The following is a 14,907-nucleotide window of genomic DNA, read 5'->3' as shown; positions in this document are numbered from 1 at the left end:
GATCATCTGTCCCCTGAAGGGCATGGAGACCCCAAGAACACCGGGAGATGCTTCTAGAAGTCACCTTGAATTTGTTCCTCTCCCATACCTGAAACCCCAACATTGCTCTGCCTCAACTCCAGTTCCTCTCGGGCCCCGTCTCGCCAAGATCTGTGGGTCCAAGTGGAAGCATTGGGGTCTCCTCCAGGGACCCCCCAGCTCCTCCTACCCCCGCTGCTCTAGAGCTGCAAACGTGGAATCAGGGAGTCCCGCCTCCCCTGAACCATCCAAGATTCCATTGCTTCCCCCCTCCCTCCCCCAGCTGGTTTTGTGCAACGAAGGCAAAGGGGAAAAAAAAGACCAAGGAACAGAAGGGGAGGGAGCCACGCTGGCCGGCCGTGGGCAGCGAGGGTGAGCGGCGCGGGTGGGGCTATGCAGGGAGACGGCGGGGGCTATAATTAAAGGGAAAATATAGAGTTTCCAGAGAGGCAGGGCTGGAGACGGCAACGGAGGGACGGGCCTTCGTCAATTATCTCAACCATGTGGCAGTGACTTGTGGCCCAGGATCTGTCCCCACCTAGTGCCAGCAATGGCAGGGCAGGAGAGGGGGGGCTGAGGTGCTGAGATGGCAGTTCCTGGGCCCACCGAAGTCCTGCCCTCCGAGGAGGGTGGGTCCCAAGGGGAGCCGTGTCCCCAGCAAGGGACAAGGGTCCTGACCCCCAGAGGAACAGATGCTGTCTAGGGTGAGATCTTGCAGGGCTCACTGCAGCGAGGGTTGGCGTGACCCGCCTGCCCGTCTGCGAGTTGAGCGTGCTCATCGAGACCTGCTCGGCCCGCACTTCCCCATCTCTCTGCCCGGCCTCTCCCAGGGCCACCTTAAGGGAGATCTGAAGCATCGCAGGTGGAGTGACATCACAGACCTAGAGCTCTGAAGGACATTCAGGCCCCCCGGGATGGGGGTGTTGCATGCACGAGGTGTGACAGCCACCACCTCAGGGTCCAGTCCCAGCCTCTGCCCGGGGGCTGTAGGCAGATGGTCTCCCAGCACCCTTCCCACGTGGCACGGAGCTGAGGCCCAGGGCCTCTTCTGCCACTTCTCGACTTGAAACGCTTGGCGGATGCCCAGCGCGAAGATGTGTCTTTAATTTCTGCAGCATGACAGTAAGAGGAAGAATGTGCTTGGGGTCTCCTCCCAGCCTGGCCAGGCCTCCCAGGCTGGGACTGAGGCCTGCAGGCTGGGGGAGGGGAGCCCGGGCCGAGAGGGGAGGAGACGCCACCTCATCTTTAGGAAAGTCTGAAGCTCTGGCTTCTTGTGGAATGTAGGATTTTGTCCGGCACTTGGAGTTGGGGGGGGCAGGATCTCCACCTCCCACCCCCAAGAATGGTAAAGTCATCAGCAGTTGGGGGAAAAAAATGCCTCAAGAAGAAAAACAGAAAGGGGAAAGTGCTGAGCTCTGAGTTCTCTCCCTGTCCAAGTTTTCTCAAGTGCCCCCCCCAGAGGGAGGAGAGTGCTCTGTGCCTCCGGCCAATGTGTAGGGACTCCTGGTGCCCGATGGGGAGACTCCATCCCCTGAGAGAGGCAGCAGGGCTCCTGGTGGGGGGGCTCTCCCTGCCCTGTACAGCAGGTCACCCCTCCAGCTGCTGTGGTCCCCACCGGAAGCCTTGGTGCCCTTCCTCCCACCGACATTGATGCCCTTCTGCCAACACCCTAGGTGGCAGACTAGTGATGGAGAGAAAGGCAGGGGTCTGAGTTCAAATCCCAGTGCCCTGTGGGTCCCGGCTGAGGGTCCCCAGGGCACACGCTGGGAGCACCCCGGTCTGTGCACCCCTCTTTCCTCCTCCCCCTTGACAGTGCCCCATCTGTGCCCTCTGTTAGGGCCCTGGGGGCCCAGTACCCTCTGCGCTCCCGAGCCTCCGACCCAAGCCCTTGGTGTCCGAGCTCTCCCTCCATCCCTCACTCGTCCCTCTCTTCTGGGGGTTCTACGGGACGATGATGGTGAGGTTTTGCCTGCGTTGACCCCCAGAAGTGGGGAGGAGATGCGGGGCATCTGGGTCTGAGGAGGAGAGACAAGCGCGGGCCCTCGGGATACAGGTGATGCCGCTGTGGGTGTAGAGAGAGCTTCGGATCAGAGGCATGGCGGGAGGAGAGAGACGGCCGGGACGGGATGCTGCTGAGACTGATGGGTCGGGGAGCAGGGGGCCCACCTGGGACAAAGCAAGAGAAGCCAGAGGAGGAGGAGGGGGCGAGAAGAGGGGTTGGGTCCTGGCGGGGGGCGGCGAGGCTGCAGACAGAACCCGCGTGAGACGTGTGGGGCGCGGGGCCCCGAGTGGCGCTTTGCTGGTGCGGCGGGTGAGGCTGCAGTGGGCCCGGAGGCTGGGGAATGGGGGCCTGCTCCGTCTGTTTTCCTTTCCTTCTTTGCGCTCCTGTCTTCCCTCTCAGTCCCGGCCTCCCTCCTTTCTCTCCGTGTGACTTTGCCTTTCTCCATCTTGCTCTTCTTTGGAGCTCTTTTTTCTGGATCTCTTTGCCCTTTTGCTCCCTGCCCCCTCTGCCTTTCTCCCCAGGTGACCTGAGCCCTGAGCTGTCCACAGCCAGGCCCGGCGCCCAGGCCCGGCGCCCACCTCTCTTCCAGAGCAGGCCCTCAGCGCAGCCTCCTGAAAGGGAGCCTGGACTTCCAGTCCTGGCCACATCCTGCCTCATTCTGTGGGAGCCCCCAGCCCAAGGGGCACAACCTGGGGTAGAGGAGACAGGGACCGGCTGCAGTGGGAAGCTTGGGGTGTGGCTGGAAGGTGACAGCAGGATGTGTGCCAACCCCGCCCCCCCCAGCCAGGAACGTGCTAAGTGTACCACGCTGGGCTTGGGGACCCCGTCCTCCCTGCTGCCCTGTGGCCGTCACACACGAGGGTCGGTCCCCATCCTCCTCCCGGGCCCCCGGCAGAGCCCTGAGCCTTGCGGCCACACCAGTCACCCCTCAGCGTCAGAAGGCAGAGGACGTTCTGCTTCCGGCCTGCATGAGTGGAGTTGGACTTTTACATACTCCTTCCTGGTTGGGATCTCATGTCTGGTCCTCAGTTCCTCGCTCCGCTCCTATTTTCTATTCTTTTTGCCTCCTCCCTTCCCTCTCCATCTCTGCCTCTCAACCTTTTCCCTCTTCGTGGACTTTTCTTCCTTTTCTTAGTTTTCTCTCTTCCCTTCCCTCTGCCTCTGGGCATTGTCCCACCCCTCCACCCACACACTCTTTTCTCCTCCTCCTTTCTCTCTCCTTCTCTTCCGGTGTGGTGTCTGCTTCCACAGGCTGTGGATCTCCGGTGCCTCCATCCCGTCCTGGGGGGCTGTGCTCTGCTCCCACTGGAGGCAAAGGTGGCTGAGCAGGGGGGAAGGGGCGGGACCCCGCAGTGGGCTCATGGTGTACCCAGAATATGTAGGGAGATAAACACAAAGACTTTTGCCCCTGTCTCCAGGGCTTCTTCCAGGCAAGCCTGGGACTCCAGTGTTTCTGGGGAGAGGACGTAGGTGGGAGACAGGAAGTGGGGGTCCTGATTGCTCCCTGCGCAGAGGGCCTCTGGAAGGTTTGCCTTGGATGCAGAAAGAATCCAGGCTGGATACGATGGCCTGTCCTTGCCTCGGTTTCCCATCATTTGCTGATGGAGTCCCTCATCCATACCAAGGGGCCATGTGCTTTGCTGGGCATTCAGTGGGCAACACAGACCCTGTGGCTGCCCTCATGAAGCTTACATCTAGGAAAGAAACTGACATGAACAAAATCCATGAATAAGCACAAAGCTACAACGGAAAGGTTATAAAGTGGGTCCAGCTTCGTTCTGAGGATCCTGGACAGTTTGATGGCTGAGTGGAGATGACACAGATGGTCTGGGGCAGGGCGGGAGGTGAACTGGCTGGCTGGTCTTGCATATGAAAAGGTCCTGGGGCAGGAAGAGCCCAGCACATTCTGGACACCAGAAGAATCCTGAGACAGACAGTGTGACTACAACACACAGGACAAAGGCTGGAGGCCATAGAGGCCAAATCAAGGGATTCAGTCTTTACCTTTCCAGCTATGGACCCTGGGGAGGTCACAGTCAGATGCATTTGGGGGAGCCCACCGTGCTCCCTGAAAGGAGTAGGGGCTACAGGAGGCGGAGGAACAGCAGAGAAGCCCCTGGGGGAGCTCAGGTGATTGGCGTTGGACCAGATCGATGGGGATGGAAACAGGGGGAAGGCACAGGCTTAGAGCCCTTGGGACGAGAACTCACAAATGTGGGCTTGGGTTGGGTGGGGGGAGGTGAGGGGCAGGGATGGCTCCCGGGGAGGGAGAAGGAGGCTGAGGACCCTATTTGGGGCACAGCATCCTGAGTTCGTGCATTTCTCCCTGATGCAATTCAGGGGACAGTTCCTGGGACCCATGATGCCTGCCTTCAGAGAACCGGGAGCAGAAAACGTCCTGGCGGAGGCAGCCTTGGCTGTGGGATTTTTCGAAAGTTCCTTCACCTCTCTGAACCTTATTTCTCTCATCTGTGAGATGAGTAGACAGAAGCCCGCCTTGTGGCTCTGTGTCTTGCTCAGTAAAGTGGAAGCCTGTGGAGACCCACGGGTGAAGAGAACGGCTTTGCAGAGTGGGCGCTTTGGAGCTGGGCCTGGGAGGGCAGGTGACAGGGTCCCACGCAGGCTCCAAATGCCAGGGAGGGCCGTGGTGAGCCCTGAAGCCCAACACATCCGAGAGAGAAAGACACAGACAATCAAGGCCCTGGAAAAGTGGAGCAGACGCCTGGGAAAATAGGCTTGGATCAATGTCTAGAGGTCTAGGGTTCTGGTCTGGTTTTTTTGGTTTCTTTCCGGTACCGGGAATTGAACTCATGACCTCGCGCTTGCCAGGCAGGCGCTGTGCCGCTGAGCTAAACCCCCAGCCCCCAGGGTTCTGGATTCTCAGTCTGGAGGCCACAGGGAGCCAGTAACGGCTCTTGAGTAGGGCATGGTTGTGACCCTTTTGCCAAGGCCTGGTCAGCTGGGGGACAGCAGATGGACTCAAGTAAAGATCTGGGTCATGGAGGGAAGAGAAGGTGGTGGGACTTGTGGTTCTGGGATTAACAAGAACATAAGACCTGGGGGGCGGGGCAGGTAAAGAGGTAGACCAGATGGTCCCTCCAAAGCTGGTATTCTGCCTCTGCTGGAATCTGTAATTCTAGTTTCTAGGTGGGAATATCATGGGACAGATGTCACCAAGGCCCAGAGAAAGCAAGTGATGGTGTAAGGTCACACAGTTAGGATTGATAGCTCGGGTGGCAGGGGCTAAAGCTGACAGGCCAGGCCTGCAGATGGGAGAGGGGCCAGCCTGATGGGGGACAGTCCCCCGGAACTCTCTGCAGAGCCATGTGGCCAGAGGGGGAAGGGAGCCTGGTGGGCAGGGAGGAGCTGCCACATGGAAGAGGCCTGATGCAAACCATCTGGCCTGGGCTGGGAGAGTGGGCTGTGGGAGGAAGGAGGGAGGGGCAGGAGGCGGGCAGGAGGCCACAGTGGGCTGGGCCGGGAGGGCTGGTGGACGGTGGCTGGGCTGGGGCTGGAGTGACGGCTTGGAGGCCCCTACCTTCCAGACGCTATATAGCCCAGATGCCTTTGCAGCCGGCCTGGCCCTTCCAACCCGCTGACCTCATTCCCAGCGCCTCCCTCCTCCGCGCAGGCCCCTCGCTGGCCTGCCACGTAGACGCAGCCGCTGGGGGAGGGAGCGCAGCACCCAGGCGCCCTGAGCCCAGAGCTCTGCCAGGACCCGTAGTGCAGCCGTGGTGACCACTTTGGGCCTCAGTTTCCCCTCCCCAAATATGAGGTCCAATAAATGAGGGGACGTGGGGTGACAGGAGAAGCCAGATGTCAAGCAGGTTGGCACGAGTGCATAATCAAGGGGGCTTCCTAGAGGTGGTCGCCGCCATGCCCGCCTTCCTGGGGCAGCAGGGTGTTATCCTCAGACCCCGGCATCGAGTTGGCTGCTGGGCGCAGACAGCAGTCCTCTGTCCCCTCTCGGGCCCTTTGGAGTGCTTCCCCTGCATCCTGCCCCCGGCCCAGCATGCCTGCCTCCCTGCCCACCAGGTTCTGATGTCACTGCCCCCAGGAGCAGGGGCTGTCCCCGCCACCCCGTCAGCTACCCAGGCGTTCTGGGCCTGTGAGTCATCGGGAATGTCTTCTCCAGCTGCAGCTTCCCACCCCGGCCAGGGACCTCTCTCCCTCTTCCCCAAATTACAGGCAGGGGCTGGGGGTGAGGGAGGAAGCCAAGCCCAAGTCTGCCCCGTGCGTGGTCCCCTCTGGGCAGGACAGGCAGAGGGTCTGGGGCCCGCAGATGCCATCCCCCCCGTCGTAGATGGACATCCTGTCCTTTGCTTGCTTTCCAGGCAGGGACACTACAGGAGAACAGGTCGGGGAGGTCCAGAGCTTTGCTGGGCTCAGGCTTTCCCCACATACTGTTTTGGGGCTCATGTGCAGAACTGGGACTCTGCCCAAGCCTCTTTTAGGAAGGCCCTCCCCACAGTCAGCGCTGGGTCTGGCAAGAAAGCTGGAGAGGCCGTCGCTCCAAGGATGAGGCGTCCTGGCTGGGGTGGGGAGTCCACGTCCACAGGAGAAGGGGAGGTGCCTAGATTCTCCACGCGGAGTCTCCAGGCCCTGAGCCACGGCCCCCACCCCTCACTGCCTGGGCTCTGGCAGCCCCTCTGCCTCCTCCCACAGCCTGAAGGAACAGCTGGGTGGCAGAGGGGATGACACAGAAGTATCTTTTCCCTAGATCTCCAGCTTTCTTCCCCCACCTCGCCACCCCCACTTTAACCCCAGCCCTGGATTAGTTTTCGTTTGTTTGTTTGTTTTGGAGACAAGGTTTGATGTATAGCCCAGGTTGGCCTTGAATTCACTGTGTAGTCCAGGCTGGCTCCAAAATCACAGCAATCCTTCTGCCTCAGCCTCCTGAGTGCTGGGATTACAGGTGTGCACCATCATACCTGACTGGATTAGCTGTTTAGAGACCTAGTTGGGCCAGTGCCGGAGTCATCTAGTGACTGTGAGCATTCACAGGGACTTGCTGTGCCTCAGTTTCCCCACCTGTTAAACAAGGGGCCTGGACAAAAGAGTTTCCACTCTTGGATGAACCTACGTTTCTTCTGCCTGACAGGCTCTCACACTCACATACTCACAGATATACTCTTTATAACTACGCTTGGGCGCAGTTTCTGTTCCCTTCTTTCTGATGGCCCCCACACCCCATGTTGCTTCTGCTCCTCCTGAGGTCTCGGGCAGGACAAGGACGAGGCGGAACAGAGCGCTTTCACCCCGTCAGGGCACCACCGGGCTCCACTGTGGTTTGGGGTGGGAGGGGAGAGGGGTGGAGATGGAGCAGAGAAAGGCTCACTCTTTCCCATCCAGCGGGGCAGCTGCACGAGGATGCCCCTCGCTCCTCTTTCCCGAAAACCAGCAGTCCTCCCGAGAGCGCCTGTCCCCTGTCCCCCAGGGACTCCTCCATTCTCTGGCTCCAGGCTGCACCCTTCGAGGAACTCCTGCTAAGGGAGCTGGTCAGGGCTCTGAAGGACCTTCCGGGGAGGGGAGAGCTGCTGGCCGGCAGCCGTGTGGGAACTGAACAGCCTGTGCCGGAGGAACAGCGAACATCTGAACATCGGAAGGGGATCTGCTGCGAGCTCTGGGCACCTCTGACCCATGCCCCTGCCCCTGAGGTGGGCGCTGTTGTTGCCTGAATTTGAGAGGAGGAAAGAGGGCCACAGAGACGTGGAGTCAGTTCCCGGAGTCACAGCGCTAGAAGTGGCTGCGCTGGCATTAAGGCTGCACTGCAGAGACCCAGGGCTGACCCCAAGGGCACCACCCGACCCTGGCTGGAGAAGTGGCTGTTTGCACAAACGCGCTGTCTTGGCCGGGCACACACACGCGAAGGACCATGATGCAGTGGGGCTGAGACTGACCACGGGCACCACACACAGCCATGGGTCGCAGCTGTGCCCTCCTCTGTCCCATCCACCCCGGGGCTGCTGTGAACTGACCGCGAAACGCCACAGACAGCATCTCGTTCATTTTATTTTTTTAAAAAAATCTCTCCGTTTATTTTTCCTTTCTTTTTGTCAATTTTTATGAGTATATATATATTAATAAAAATTGAGAGTATAGATGCTAATTGATTAGTATATATACTAATAAAAATTATTTATTTATTTATTTGTTTATTTATGTGAAGCAGTGTCTCACTATGCAGTTCAGGCTGGCCTTGAACTCACTTTATAGCCCAGGTTGGCCTCGAACTTCCAGAGATCCTCCTGTCTCAGCCTTCCAAGTACTGGGATTACAGGCATATGCCACCACCCCTGGCCATATATTTATGATACTTAATAAATACATTCATTATGGGGGATTGGCACCTATAGGTATCCCATCTTGATCCTTTCCACTTCCCCTCCCCTACCTCCTGTCTCTCTGATCCTCAGCCCCTCTTCCCCTCCCTTTGATCCTTTGTATTGGTTCTCAGTCTCACTTTGATTAATTTCTACTCTGATCTTTGTAATCTCTTTCCTTCCATTAGTTTCAGAGTTGGATTGCTTTTGTCATTCTAGGACCTTAAGATGTATCATCAGGTTATTTATTTGGGATCACTCTATTCCCCCCTAACCTTCCCTTTCAGAACTGCTTTCACTGTATCCCATGGATCTTTTGTTTTGTTTTTGTGGTGCTGGGGATCGAACCCAAGACCTTGTGCACGCAAGGCAAGAACTCTACCACTGAGCCATATCCCCAACCCTGCCACGGAATCTTAATATGTTGTGGGTTCATTGTCTTTTGATTCTAGGCACTTTAAAATTTCTTCTCTGATTTCTCCTGTGATCCACTGAATGATCAATAATGTATTTTTAATCTCCATGCTTTTGAGTAGTGTAGTTTTTGTGACTTTCTTTGCTGTTGATTTCTAGATTTGTTCCAATATGGCCCGATAGTACACTGAGGATTACTTCGGTTGTTTGATATTTATTTAAGCAGAGTTCGTGGCCTAAAATAATGTCTATTTTGTCTCATTTAATCTTTAGAATGCCTCTGGGAGGTTGGTGAATACCTCTACTTTACAGGAGACCTTGTAGCCCAGAGGCGCCAACACACTGCGCGGGGCCCCTTTCTTAGAGCTGAGAGAGCCCGGCAGCCCCATAGCCAGGGCAGCCTGTGTGTCCCCAGCGCAGATCCGCACCGCGCATGCGCAGACCACGCACACCGAGAGCGAGATCCTGGCGGATTCTAAGCGGCGCTTCACTCCTTCTTGCCGACAGTGCCCTGAGGAGGGACATTCAGTAGGTGAGGGGAACCCAGCCCAGCCCAGAAGCACTCTGCACACACCACAGCCTGTGAGTACGCATTCATGGAGAGGTCACAGGACAACCAAATCTCTCCAGGAGCCTTATAAAAAAGCTAAGAGTATTGGCTGTTTTCTGGGGACTGGGCACTGCTCAGTGAATGACACAACAATCCCATGACATGGGTTCCGTTTCTGTTGCTGTCGTACAGATGAAGAGAGAGGCTCAGAGAAGTTAAGGGCCTTGCCCGAGGTTGCACAGCCGGGAAGCTGCACAGCTGAGATTGGAACGTGGGTGACAACCGCTGTGCACCGGCGGGTTCTCGAACGTCAAGTGGGAGCCACTCTGCTCAGCCATCAGCAACCACGACTGCTGCCCTGTCCCCGGCCACGCTGCGCTGGCCCAGGCCTCGGAGGTGAGCAGGTCCTCCTGCCTCAGCCTCCCCTGTGCTGGGGTTACAGGTGTGTGCTGCCCCTCCTGGCCCAGTGCTCATCTATTCTGTCTTCATCTCAGATCATCTACCCTGTCTCTGGGCATATCCACCTGTCTGTCCACCTCCTGCCCTTCTGCATCCCTTCCCTGCTATCAGTCCCCATGGGAACAGTGGATCAGGGCCTCCGTCACTCACAATCAGAGTGGACCCCATATCTGAACAAAGCCCGCTCCCAGGCCCTATCAGCTCCGCCTGAGGATGTTTCATACTGCGCTTCTCTCTGCATAGGACCAGGGCCCCTCCTGCCCCAGCCTTCTAGCTACTGACGGCTACTGGCCAGCCCAGAAACCCCAGGTGTGAGTCTAGGATGAGCTTCCGAAGACTGATCTATTTTAATGCTTTAATGTCCACCCCCTCCAGGGAGCCCGCCTCCTCCCAACCCTTCTTCAGACCTGTTCCCTCCTTCCGAAGGAGAGCAATCTAGGAGCAAGGGTACTGGTAGGCCTCATCTCCAATATCGTCACATCTGGATCCCGCATGACTCCCACCTCAGCCTCCTCCAGGAAGCCCTTCTGCACCAACCCAGCTGTCTGTCTCAACCCTAGATATATTTGGGGCTTACCTATCTGATGTTTTTTGAATAACCTCTGTATTCTGAAATCATTTTAGAGTCACAGACAAGTTGCAGAGTACAGAAAGCTCTCACATGTCCCTTGTCTGGTTCCCCTAATACCAACATCCTGTATCACCATGGTGTGTTGGCTGAACCTGAGATACCAAGCCTGAGACATTACTATGAACAAAACTCCAGGCTTTATTCCAGTTTCACTAGTTTTCTACCAATATCCCTCTTCTGCTCCAGGACCGATCCAGGAGCTGCATTTGCGTTTGATGTTCAGGTCTCCTTGTTCTCCTCTGGCTTACGATCATTTTTCAGTCTTCCTTTGGACATTCACTTGTTAGTTAGCTTACTCATTTATTTAACAGTGGCGGGGATGGAACCCAAAGAGTGCTGAGCTATGTCCTCAGTCCCTTTTATCCTTATTTTGAGGCAGGATCTTGCAATCCTCCTGCCTCAGCCTCAAGTAGCTGAAGTTACAGGTGTGCACCACCACACCCAACTAACTTGAGGGTTTTGAGAGCTGCTCAAGTCTTCTGTAGAATGTCTTATTATTGTTTCACAGCAGTAAAAGTTTCCCTTAAACTAAACCTTTCGCAGAGTCTGATGACACAAGCAGATAGAAGTGGAGTTTTCCTGGTCCCAGCAGTGATGGGAGAGGTGTGATGCCAGCCAGGTCACCTGAGTGTCACCTCCACAGGACCCCTAAGGACCCCAGGAATGCCCCCCAGTGTGCCGTGGAATTCAGTTCGAAAACCATTCATCTAGGCCAAGCTCTGCTTGGTGCGTGCTTTTGTGCTATGAAAGCCAGAGCAGGTTGTCATAAACCAGACTGCCATGCTTCCGGGGACAGGGCCATCACTCCTTTCTGGGGAAACTGCAGTGGTCGGAAAGGTCTTTGAGCTCAGCTTTCCCCACGCTGTGTTGTAGGCGTCCCTGTGTGCACCACCCAATGCCCCCTGCAAGACCCCCAAGCCCATTGCCCCAGGTCAAAGGAAGGCTGGAGGCTGGTGGCCACCCCAGTGTGACTCTCAGTCCAAGCGAGTCACTTTGCCCTCGGTCACGCTCCCTCCTCGGGGGCAGTCATCCCCTGATCGACGAGGGAAGCTCTGAGCGGTGGTCTCTGAGCCGTGGTCTCAAGTGGGGACAACTCCAAGGGGCTGTCCTAGCCCCAGAGCTCCTGGTGAGGTCCATAGAGGCCTGGGCTGTGAGGGCACCGCATTGAACGTCTCCCTCTGCCCAGCCCGGCTTCATTCGCCCCCTGACACTCCCCTGCACACAGGTCTCTGTCTCCTGGGCACCCCACTCAAGATGGTGCTGGGAGTGGCCCAAAGAAGCGGACCTTGCAGTAGGATTTGGGGCCTGCACCACCACCAGCCAGCTTCACACTAACGTAGAAACTGCAGCACCATCATGGCAGACAGTAGACAGGATCAGAGGCTCAGGGGGGCATGCGTGCTAGAGTGGATCTGTTCTGCAAGGCCAAAGCCGCTAGACGGCTCCTAGAGGACAAACACGGCCGGCGACTAGCCCCAGGGGCAGCTGCAGGGCCAGGTGTGCTGTTACTAAGCCTCCGTGCCAAGTATGTGCTGTTGATCTGGAAAACAGACTCCCTTCTAGCCCTACCTCAGAGTGTGGGAACAACCTGGTATGCATTTGGGATGGACAGTGGTGTACACTTAAAACTCCTCCTAGAGAGTAGCGACCTCCCCTCCTCATCATAACATAGTCTGAGGGACCTGGCTCACCCTTGAGCTCTGCAGAAGGCACCTGATCTGCCCTTCTGATATCACGTTAATTGGGCCAGATCAGCAAGACGTGACCGGTGCTTTGGTAAGACACATGTGTTCAGAGACATGTGCAAAGATTTAGAGGCTCATGGAGTCTGTAAAATGCTTAGATGTTTAATAGTCTGGGGGTAGCTGTCCTTCCCCTCCAAGTAAAAGGAGAAATGAACGCATCTCATCCATCTTGGCAGAGATGAAGAAACACTGGTATCAGCCTCCTCTAACTCCAGGCAAAGCATCCTGAGAAGATAGTCACAGGTGACAGGACAGAACTTTGCAACAGTTCCAAGTGTGGCATACATGGCCAAACCACTTGAACCCTGAGACTCGCAGAGCCTGTGTTATTAGAGATACTTGTGGCATCCATAAAGATTTTGCTGGCCCCATGGGAGAATCACAGTGTAGAGCGCTAGGGTTTTGGAGAAAGGTTGTCTGCCGCGAAGGATCATACACTACTCACAAAACAGCTTCTTGCGTGCTACAGGACGTGGCAGAGCCAAAACACCCAATAGGAGGGCATCGGGTGACCATGTGGCCAAAGGCGCCCATCACAAGCTGGGTTCTGAAAGGTCCTGCACGTGTCCACCAGTCTCCTCCAAACTGCGCTGCCCAGGTTTCTGATCGTCCTTATTGCCCGGGTCTCTCTTGGGCGCATCGTTATGTGTCCATCCACCCTCTTCCCACTTAACAAGTGTCTTGGCCAGGAATACTAGCTTCTAGCTGCAGATGGCTGGAGACCAGGGTAACAGGACACCGCCTCCCGCTGTCTCCTGCACCACAGAGCAGACTTAATAGCTGTCGAACTTTCCTTGAGTGTGTTGCCACTTCGGGTCCTCAAGGTCTACAAGTAGCCCATAGGTGTCGGATATTTCCAAGGAAAATAAAAACGTAGAATTACTTCACTCATAAATTTAAAATGCAGAATTTATTAAGATTTTCACAGCACTCCCATTATGTTCTTAATAACTGTCACATCCGCTGACATTGTGCATACACAAACTCGAATTTGGCCGATCTAGCTTGGCAGTTTGTCCCAGGTGATATATTTCCACATCACTTAAGGATTTGGGGTTATTATTTTTGTGAAGTGTAATATCCTCAACCTAAATAGTAAGTCAGTGATTAAAAGTGTTCATTAAGGATTAAGACGAGTGGTGAAAATACCAACCCAAATACTGCAGTGGAGAAGACTGTTATAAAAGGAAATAGTGAACCAGAACTAGTTCCAAGAAAAAAAAAAAAAAAACGCAAATCTCTAAGAACTGGGACGTTTTGGATGATTTTACACAAGGAGCTGAAAGGGAAAAGTGCTTAAGTCGTGAGGATGGTGTGAAATATCTGAAACTGGACTTCTTTGGGTTTTTTGTTTGGTTGGTTTTTTGAAACAGGGAATAAAAATTAACAATTTCAATGAGGATTATAAGTTAGCCGTTGAGTTATAAACACCAAAGTATTTTTTTGTAACACGTGTAAATGACATTATGTGACGGCCGGCACTGTCGTTTGGTGAAGGCAAGTTGCCAGAGGCAGCTCTCGGTCTCTCAGAGAGCCCTGTGTGTCACTAATAACACAGCTGTGTTACACATTTCTCAGATAGCATTACTTTGTATCTGTGTTTAACTAAGAAGAAAGCAATTTCAAATGCTGCCTCTGTAGTTTGTTTTTCTTCCTGCTTTTAGTGGAGGGAAAAAAATCCATCACTTTTGTCCTGGAAAGCTTTCTTGCTCTTATTCAAAGCTGGGGCAGCGGGGCGGGGGGAGACTCTGATGATTTCCCAGAAAGGTCACTGTGCTTTATTTGAAAGTGATGTGAAAATCTTAATGGCTCTTTGCCACTATTTGACAAAGTTTTATAACATACAACACACAGGGGCTTAAAGTGGAATGGATCATCAATCCAAAGAAATTAGGTGGTGCATGCCTGCAATTCTAGCATTCAGGAGGCTGAGGCAGGAAGATCACCATGAGTTTGAGGCCAGCCTGGGCTGCATAGTGAGGGGAAGGCGAGCCTGAACTACACAGGGAGACCCCCTCTCAAAAACAAAACAAAACAAAATGATAAAAAAATTCATGTGGGTCTATGTGTGTGAAGTTGGCTAAAAATCAATGGAATCTCAGCTCTTTAGGGATTGAGGCAGGAGGATCTCAAGTTTGAGGCCAGCCTGAACAACTTTGTGAGACCCTGTGTCAAAATAAAAACAAACAAACAAAAAATAAATAAACAGAGCTGGAGATATAGTTCAGTACAAGGCTCTGGGTTCAATCTCCACTTCTAGAAAAATAAAGTCAATGTGTGGTTCATATATGAGAGACAAATATGTGATAACTTAATTCTATCAATAAAAATCCCAGCCTCCCAGAAAAGATTCTTTGCTTAGTGATTATTTTATGAATCATGAAATGAATTGAGTAGATAGCGTTGGGATCATGCCCCAGGGAGCACCAGCCACGTTTGCAGCCGGAAATTACGCCTCTGGAGACAAAAGGGGTTGGGCCTAAAAAGCGGTTCATATCTGCTTCCCGATCCAAATGCTGATTGTTCTTCAGCATTTTGGCAGTGTCAGCTGTTGTCCCCTAAGATCTGTGATCACCTTCTGTCTTGTAGCAGTAGTATCTCCGATTTTATTTTGTTTTTTGTCTTTTTGAGACAGGGTCTCGCTATGCAGTTCAGGCTGGCCTTGAGCTCACTTTGTAGCCTAGGCTGGTCTCGAGCTTGCAACAATCCTCCTGCCTCAGCCTCCTGAGTGCTGGGATTACAGGCGTGCGCCACCACACCCAGCT

The sequence above is a fragment of the Chinchilla lanigera genome, unplaced genomic scaffold (genome assembly GCF_000276665.1).
Source record: "Chinchilla lanigera isolate Chin_1 unplaced genomic scaffold, ChiLan1.0 scaffold00050, whole genome shotgun sequence".
Taxonomy (NCBI): Eukaryota; Metazoa; Chordata; class Mammalia; order Rodentia; family Chinchillidae; genus Chinchilla; species Chinchilla lanigera.
This window is presented reverse-complemented; position numbering follows the sequence as displayed.